Source organism: Mobula birostris, chromosome 4 (genome assembly GCF_030028105.1).
Source record: "Mobula birostris isolate sMobBir1 chromosome 4, sMobBir1.hap1, whole genome shotgun sequence".
Lineage (NCBI taxonomy): Eukaryota > Metazoa > Chordata > Chondrichthyes > Myliobatiformes > Myliobatidae > Mobula > Mobula birostris.
This window is the reverse complement of record NC_092373.1, coordinates 82,219,259-82,229,282: the sequence shown is the minus strand read 5'-3', so window position 1 is coordinate 82,229,282 and position 10,024 is coordinate 82,219,259.

Below are 10,024 nucleotides of genomic sequence, written 5' to 3'. Positions count from 1 at the left end.
AGTGTCAAACCTTGAAGTGAATGGGCTACAGCAGCAGAAGACCACAAACATGCACTCAGTGCCAATTTATTAGTAACAGGAGGTACCTAATAAAGTGACCACTGACTGGAAATCAAATGCAGTTCAGAGATGTAGAATTTAGCTTCTGCATCTCGATTATACCCTGTAACTTGCAAGCTGAAAGGATCTCAAACAGTTTGTGAAGATTAAACATTTCAGTTGAAAGGAGTCAACAAACCTTATATCCTCTTTTTTTATGAACTTTTTAATTTGTGTGAAGTTTTACTTCTAGAACGCACATTAAGTTGATGTGAATCAAGGAGTGCAAGCTCTGTGCAGGGACAGTGTTGAATAATTGGAATTTACCATTGATCATGAAGCAACAGAAATAAACTCCTCTTTTGCCAAGATATGGCCACCCTCAGGGTACAGGAGCAACATCTTACATTCCATCTGGACAATCTCCTTCCTAATGGCATGAATATCAATTTCTCCTTCTGGTAAACAAATTACATCTTCTCACCTGTCTATTACTTCCCTCTCTCATATGGTCCACTCTTCTCCTATCAGATTCCTTCTTCTCCAGTCCTTGACCTTTCCCACCGATCTGCTTTCACCTATCACCTTCCAGTTAGCCTCCTTCCTTGCCCCCAACCTTTCTATCCTAGCATCTTCCTGCTTCCTTCTCAGTCCTGAAGAAGGGTCTCGGCCCAAAATGTTGACTATCTATCCATTTCCGTAGATGCTGCTTGACCTGCTGGGTTCCTGCCAGCATATTGTGTGTGTGTTGCTTTGAGTTTCCATCAACTGCAGACTTTCCCGTGTTTATGATGTGGTGCGTTATATTTTTCTCTCTTTCTTACACTAAAATGGGGAAAACAGCTTTTATTTTCAATTATGGGTGCTATGTCAATAACCCCTAAACCTAATTGCGAATGTATGAAGCATTGTGTGTTAGCCTCTGAAGCCGATAGTCATCTTTAAGAACCATGTCACTTTATTCAGTTTTACAAGATGTATACTTGTGATCTCTGGAACTGGAATCCTGTATTGAACACCCGCAAGCAATGTAAGATACTGCAGATGCTGGAAAAGGTGAGCAAGAGACACAATATGCTGGAGGAACTCGGCAGGTCAGGCAGAATCTATGGAGGGAAATAAACATTGAAGTGTTGGGTCAACATCCTCCACCAGGACAGGAAAGGAAGGAGCAGAAGGCAGAATAAGAAGGGGAGGGGAGGGGGAAGAGTACATGCTGGTAGGTAAAGGTAGGTGGGATGGGTTTCGGGATGGGTTTCAGGATGGGGATGACGTTTACAAATCCCCTTTCTCTTTTCAAAAATGTTGGCGTATTTCGGACTCAGTGCTGTTCAGAATCTGTCACTTTCAAACTGCTGTGCTCACTTTGAGAATTCGGCTGAGAAGAAGAGTACGATTGCATTCTGGAATTTAACCCTCAAAGGCTTCTGCTCTCACCTACTCCAAACGAAAATGGTTTACTCCTTCTTCTATTTGCCCTTGCTTTATATAGAAGGATCAGATTAAATTGAAGCAATTGGATCCAAGGGTCCATGGTTACTGTAGATAAATGATTGCTCCAACATGTTAGCACTGGCTTGGTGAAAGCTATTTTGTTTCAGAGTCAAAACACTCCTCCTCTCACCAGCAATTCTGGCCTCTCCCCTGCCAACCTGAAACTGAGATTTCTAGATGAAATGCTAAGCTAAGACTCCACTTTCCCTCTTAGATGCTGGTAAGAGATATTCTTCGACTAATCTCCCTGGTTTCCCTGCTAACACTTATTATTTAATGTCACAATAAGGCAGCTTTCTGGTCAATTATCCCACTGGACTTTGAAACACAGAAATATAGAAATATAGGCTTAGCAGTGGGAGATTCGACCCTTCAGGCCTGCTCTGCCACTAGAGGGGAGAAGTAAGGTATATTGGGAATACGGAAGCTGAATCACTAGCATCTGATGAAGTATCACTAGTAGATGAGGTGTGGAGAATTACCATAAAACCAAAAGACATAGGAGCAGAAATAGACCATTCAGCCCATCGAGACTGCTCTGCCATTCCAGCATGGCTGATCCCAGATTCCACTCAACCCCATGCACCTGCCTCCTCACCATATCCTTTGATGCCCTCTAGTTCCGGATACTCCCACCATAGGAAACATCCTCTCTACATCCACCCTATCTAGTCCTTCCAACATTCGGTAGCATTCAATAAGATCCCCTGGCTTTCTTCAAAATTCCAGTGAATACAGGCCCTAAGCTACCAAACGCTCCTCATATGTTAACGTCTTCATTTCCTGAATCAGCCTTGTTTTCCTTCTCTGGACTCTCCAATGACTGCACACCCTTTCTGAGATACTGGGCCCAAAACTGTTGATAATACTCCAAGTGCGGCCTGACTAGAGTCTTATAAAGTCTCAGCATTATCTCCTTGCTTTTATAGTCTATGCCTCTTGAAATAAGTGCTAATATTGCATTTGCCTTCTTTACCACAGACCACAAATTAACCTCTGGGAGTCTTGCAGAAGGACTCCTAAGTCCCTCTGCACCTCTGATGTTTGATACTTCTCCCCATTTAGATAACAATCTGCGCGATTGTGCCTTTTGCCAAAATGCATTATCATACATTTCCCAACACTGTATTCCATCTGCCACTTTTTTGTCCAAGTGCACCTTGTCTGTTTTGTATAGTTCACACACATGTGCCTTCTTTCTATTTATACAGAATCAATATGCAGGTGGTGGAAGAGAAATCAGGTTTAAACCAAGTATGAATCTTTGCACAATGGAGCCTGCTTGGTTCTCATCCTAGGTAACTGAATCAAAGTTCTGGTAGGAATTTTATTGAGCTTAGAACTTTGAATAGTACAGCACAGTTATCTGCCATACAGCAATCCACATCCATACCAACCATAATGCCAATCTAACTAATTCCATCTGCCTGTACATGGTCCATACCCTTCCATTCCCTGACTGTATATGAGTCTTCCCAAATGCCTCATAAACTTTACCATTGTATCTGCTTCTAACACCACACCTGGCAGAACACTCCAGGCACCTACCACTGTCTGTTTAAAAAAAAACTTTCCTTTAGCACCACCTATAAACTTTTCCCCATTCACCTAAAGTCTATAAATCTATGCCCGCTAGTACTTGACATTTTCACCTGAGGAAAAAGTTTCTGGTAATCTGGCCTATCTATAGATCATAGAACAGTACAGGCCCTTCAGACCACAAGACCATAAGACATAGGAGCAGAATTAGGCCATTTGGCTCATTGACTCTTCTCCACCATTCAATCATGGCTAATCCTTTTCTCTCCTCCTCAGCCTTCTCCCCGTAACATTTGATGCCGTGTCCAATCAAGAACCTATCGAGCTCTGCCTTCAATATACCTAATGACTTGGCCTCCACAGCTGCCTGTGGTAACAAATTCCACAAATTCACCACCCTCTGGCTAAAGAAATTTCTTTGCATCTCTGTTTTAAATGGACGCCCCTCTATGAAGAGGCTGTGCTCTCTTGTCCCAGATTCCTCCACCATGGGAAACATTTGCAAGGTTTCAATAAAACCTAACAGATTTTCAATAAAATCTAAAGGAAATTCTAACATTATATTTCATTTACCACTTTCTTGCCCATTTTCCTAATCTGTCTAAATTCTTCTTCAGCCTACCTGTTTCCTGAACCCTACCTACCCCTCCACCAATCTTTGTATCATCTGTAAACTTGGCAACAAAGCCACCTATTCCATCATCTAAATCATTTATATACAGCATAAAAAGAAGTGGTCCCAACACTGACCCCTGCAGAACACCACTAGTCACTGGCAGCCAACCAAAAAAGGATCCTTTTATTCCCATTCACTGCCTTCTACCAATCAACCTTGCTAGTAACATCCCTGTAATGCCATGGGCTCTTAGTTTGATAAGTCATCTCATGTATGGCACCTTGTCAAAGGCTTTCTGAAAGTATATAATATCACTTCATCCCCTTTATCTATCCTACGTGTAATCTCTTCAAAGAATTCCAACAGGTTCGTCAGGCAGGATTTTCCCTGAAGGAAACATGTTGACTTCGTCCTATCTTGTCCTATGTCACCAAGTACTCCATAGGAGGGGAGGGAATGTCGCCTCAGATCATGAGAGGCCTGTGTCAGGCATTTTAATGGCTTACAAGGTGCAGATTGGAAGTCTGTGTGGGGCGCCACGCCTTGCACAGACTAGAGCAATGTGTGATTAAGTGCCTTGCTCAAGGGCACAAACACGCAGCCACAGCTGAGGCTCGGACTAGCAACCTTGAGGTAACTAGACGAACGCCTTAACCACTTGGCCACATACTCCATAACCTCATCCTCAACAACTGACTCTAACATCTTCCCAACCACTGGGTTCAAGCTAACTGGTCTATAATTTCCTTTCTGCTGCCTCTCTCCTGTCTTAAAGGGTGAAGTGACATTTGGAGTTGTCCAGTCTTCTGGCACCATGCCAGAGTCCAATGATTTTTGAAAGATCATTACTAATGCCTCCACAATATCGACTGCTACTCTTTTCAGAACTCTAGGGTGCAGCTCATCTGGCCCGGGTGACATGTACCCCTTTGAACTTTTTGAGCACTTTCTCCCTTGTACCATTGTACCGAGTCAGATAAATTAGTCATCGTTGGCCAAATAAACTAAACCCTTATGCCGACATAATACCCATATCCTTTCATTTTCCTTATATTCATGTGTCTATCTAAACATCTTTTAAACACCCTTAATATACCCCAGGCAGCATATTCCAAGCACCCACCATGCTCTGCATTTAAAAAAAAATTGGCCCTCACATCTCTTTTAAAATAACCTCCTCTCACCTTAAATGCATGCCTTTTGGTATTAAACATTTCAACCCTGTGAAAAAGATACTGTCTGTCTACTCTATCTCTGCCTCTCATAATCTTATAAACATCTATCAGCTCTCCCCTCAGCCTCCACCGCTCCAGAGAAAACAACTCAAGTTTGTCCAAACTCTTCTAATAGCAAAGGCCCTCTAATCTAGGTAGCATCCTGGTAAACCTCTCCTGCACCCTTTCCAAAGCCTTGACATCTTTTCTATTAGGGGGTGACCAAAACTGTACACAATACTCCAGATGTGACCTAGCTAGACTTTTATAAACTGCAACATAACTTCTTGGCTTTTGAGTGTAATGCATCGATTAATAAAGGCAACCATGCCATATGCTTTCTTAACCATGCTGTCTACCTGGGTAGCCACTTTCAGGGAGCTATCAACTTGGACTCCATGATTCCTCTGCTTATGACCACCATGAAGGATCCTGCACAAAAGTGTACTGTCTCCTTGCATTACAAATTTGTTGTTATGCGGCAGTCATACATTGCAATACATAAAAGATCTGTAAATTACGGTATGTATATGTTAACTTAAATGAGCCATGCATAAAGAGAAAAAAAATGTTCATGGGTTCAGTGTCCACTCAGAAATCTGATGGCAGAGGGGAAGAAGCTGTATTTGAATTGTTGGGTGTGTGCCTTCAGGCTCCTGTACCTCCTCCCTATTGCTAGCAATGAGAAGAAAGCATGTCCTGGGTGAAGGCGTCCTTAATGATAGATGAGGTATTGCTCCTTGAAGATGTTCTGGATGTTGGGGAGGCTAGTGCATGATAGAGGTGAGTGAGTTCACAACTTTCTGCAGCTTATTTCGATCCTGTGCTGAGACCCCTGGACCCCACCAAGACCAGACGGTGACGCAGCAAGTTAGAATGCTCACCTGTAGAAATTTGTGAGTGTCTTTGGTGACATACCAAGTCTCCTCAAATTGCTAATAAAATATATCCACTGTTGTGCCTTCTTTGCAATTGCATCAATACGTTGGGCCAATAGATTTTCAGAGATGTTGACACCCAGAAACTTGAAATTGCTCACCCTTTCCATTTCTGCTGCCTGTGAGGACTGATGTGTTACCTTGTTTTATCCTCTCTGAAGTCCACAATCAGCTCTGTGGTCTTATTGATGTTGAGTGCAAGGTTGGTGCTGCGACACCACTCAACCAGCTGATATACCTTGCTCCTGTAGGCCTTCACATCACCATCTGAAATTCTGCCAACATATTTTGTCTTCACCAGATTTTATAAATGATATTTGATCTGTGCCTAGCCACACAGGCATGGGTGTAGAGAGAATAGAGTAATGGGCTAAGCACACATCCTTGACATGTGCCACTGTTGATTGTCACTGAGGTGGAGATGTTATTTCCAATTCACACTGACTGTGATCTTCCGGTCAGGAAGTCAAGGATCCATTTGCAGAGGGAGGTACAGAGGCCCAGGCTTTGGAGCTTTTGATCAGATCTGCAGGAATGATTGTGTTAAACACTGAGCTATAGTGAATAAACAGCAGCCTGACATAAGTATTAATAGTGACCTGGTGATCCAAGGCCACATGGAGAGCCAACGAGATTACATCCACTGTAGACCTGTTGAGGCAATAGCAAATTGCAGTTGGTTCAGGTCCTTGCTGACGCAGGAGTTGAAAACATTTGCATTAATCACATTTGTAGGTGATTATTTACAATGGTGTAGAAGCCCATCATCTGTAAGACAAAACACGCGAGTGTATCAGATATAATGGTATTGTAGCCTGTCTGAGGCAGCCTGGTATTTATCTCCTTCTGCATGTATGCAAGTTCCATCCAATTTCATGCTATTACTACAATCAATTGTACCTTCTTGCTTGCATTCAGTATTTTGCTTTTAACACAATAATGTTTTATATTTTAATAATAACTGGATGGAGAAAGTGCCACCACAATCAAAAATATTGGAATTTTTCAATGAACAATCAATGGAGATGTTGAAAACTTCACTGCCTCACTTAATCTATCGTCCCTCTGTTTCTCCGTCATCTATAGTGAGCAAACCATGCTTTAATTACGTGTTATCAAATATGTATATAACTCCTGTATTTTGTTTAATACTTTCATTGTCGAGCTCAACCGAGAATGTTTCATCCTCCCTGCACAAGAAAATTCCATGCTATTAATAAATGTTTGGAAGTAATTATTATTTGACCATCTATAAGTCAAATCGTTATTATCTTTCAACAACGATTACATAATTTGGAGCAACAAGCAAAATGCTTGAGGAATTTCATGGGCCTGCACCAGCTCTGAAGGAAAACAGACAGTTGATGTTTTGATTGAGAGACTTCAAACTGAATATTGTCTTGATTAAGTAACTTTCTTGGTCTTGTGACCTGAATTTAGTTTTTGCCAGTATAGAATAAAAGCAATTTGGCATCAATGTATCAGGGAAGAAATTGGTCCAAGGAACACTTCAGCCATTTAAAATGCTCATTGAACAGATATGCATAAGGTTATGGGACTAGTGAGGAGGAAATATCACTGGGCCAGAACTGCAGAAAGAAAGATCCAACACTTCCTGGAATGGAGTTGGTGTGAACAGTAAGTAGAAACCTTAAGGAGAATTTGGATTTAATGTCATTGAACTAAGCCATCTATTTTCCTATAAGAAGTGTAGATACAAGCTCCAACTGGGTATTACGATCTGCTTTTGTGCGAGCAGTCGACATTATCTCCACATCAAGGATATTACAAACAAGGCTATCACAAACGATGCCAAAGCTTTGTCTGCACGGAGATTGGTGTTACAGCATGCATTTGACAACCTCCTTGTGTACGTGCGTCATGTGCACCGAGGGTTCAGAAGTAATTTGAACAAACTGCCTGCACCGTGCACAGAGGGCTAATCACAGTTTATGATCAGGCCTTTGATTAAATTCCTTCAAGCACAGCACACAAATACTTTGCATTACAAGCACTACAGAGTACATTTTATACATTGATCTGTACCAGAATTTGGCATCCTTAAGAAAATAATGGTAAACTATGTTCTGGTTAGCTGAATAGCTTGGAGGGTTTTTTTTTTCTGTGAATGTTATTGCTCTTAGTCATGTTTAGATGAGGCTACAAAGGAATGGCAAATTTGCTTCCCTAGAGTATGTCTAGAAATCAGATAGATTTTTAAAACAACCATGTGATTTCTCGAGCATCAGTAGTTCTTCCAGATTTATTTTGAGAACAGAATTTAATTTCCACAGCTGCAGTAGTAGGATTTGAACCTGCATCTTTGGCTCATTAACTCTCGTTTAATAATTTGTCTGTGATGTTATAATGCCACCATTCTGATCGCTGCTTCTTTCTGGATATTTTTGCATTAGTCCTGGTGTTTAGGGGGCTGAGGAGACATGAATGCTGGTACCTTTGCTACGAATGACTATTATCCTAATGACACCAAGAATCATTCAATTAGCCATGATCCTGCTGAAGATCTCAACAAGTAGTGGTGATGAAGAGGTGAAAAGGCAGGTGTGGTAGCCGGGAAAATTGCCTGGAGCATATCACTGGGAAGGGACAAACAGACAAGAGAGTCACAGAGAGGACAATGCAGAGGGGAAGTTGTGCAAGAGAATAAGACCATAGGATATAGGAGTCATTTGGCTCATTGAGTCTGCTCTGCCATTTCATCATGGCTGATCCATTTTTCCTCTCAGCCCCAGTCTCCTGCCTTCTCCCTGCATCCCTTCATGCCCTGACCAATCAAGAATCTATCAACCTCTGCCTAAATATTCATGAAGGCATGGAGTGGAACCATCTTTTTCACTTCTTTTATGTCTCTTATGTTTGTTTCTCATCTTGAATGTGATTCGGGAACTGTTGGAGCCCGTGATTTGCTGTTTGGAGATCGGTTGGATGCTTCAGCACTCTGCAGTCTCCGTGATTCTGGGAGGCAGAGGCAGTGTGAGTGAAGCTTGTGGCGAGAAGGCTGCAGGATGACACGCAAACTGATGTTTGACCCCACTTCGCCGGTTAAAGCTTCGAGGGTGATTGAAACATCACGGTGAGTGCAAAAGTTTGGAGATTATTTGGGTGCTCCAGCGCTTGCAGTCTCAGAGAGGATTCCAGGAGGCAGCATGCATGACCTCGTAATGGGCAGGCAGCAGGACAGGGGCGTAAGCTAATGTTTGGCTCCATTCTGCTGATTGAAGCTCCGATTATTTGTCGACTAACGCAACAGGGCTATTGAAGCATTGAGGCAAGTGCAGGGGGTCAGTGCCGGCTGCCTGTCTTTTGATTGGTTGCTCTGTACTGCAGAGTGAAAAGATTGCTGCTGCGCTTGGGCCCAGAGAGTATTGTCCAGATTTTTCTGCGTTTTTGGATTTGTACTTTGGACTACAGACTCTATTTTTTTAGTCTTATAGTTTTATATTCTGTGTTTTTTTTTGCCTGATCTTTTTTTTTCATGGGTTGAGGAAGATTTGGAGGTTGATGCGCCTGATCCATTCTGGTTGTTTTTTTGTGCGGGAGGAGGGATTTGGGGGTCAATGCGCCCGTTCTGTTTTTGCGAGGAGGAGGGATTTGGGGGTCAATGCGCCCGTTCTGTTTTTGCGAGGAGGAGGGATTTGGGGTTTGATGATCGTGCCGCCTTTCTTTTTTCTTTCTTTTTCTTCTGTGGTTTCATGGCTACACGGAGAACTGAAGAATTTCAGAGTTGTTTACTTTGATAATAAATAAATATTCTTTGAATGAATAAAATAAAATGAATAAAGAAAATATTTGCGTCTAAGGCCAGACTGTAAATGTTCATTTGTCAGCACGTGCGGTTTCGAAAGTCAACCAAGGATAGCATACCCAACCTCCAGATGTTCTCCCTAAAATTTGGTCCCCTGCCTTCCATTCAACTCGCAGTTGCAATCTGAAGATTTCAGACCTGTTGTGATTTAAAGAATCAAATGACAAGTCAATCTCACAACTATTTACAACTTCTTCAAGTTTTAGAGAGTGAAATAACTGTAAGCCAAGTGTCTAGAAGTTAAACTATCATTAGCATCTTTGCATCTCCCTGTGCATTCGGAAGTGGCAGGCTTTCCCTCCACTGGACTGCTTTACCGATGAACACTAAAGGTATATTTGCAATTATGTGGCATAAT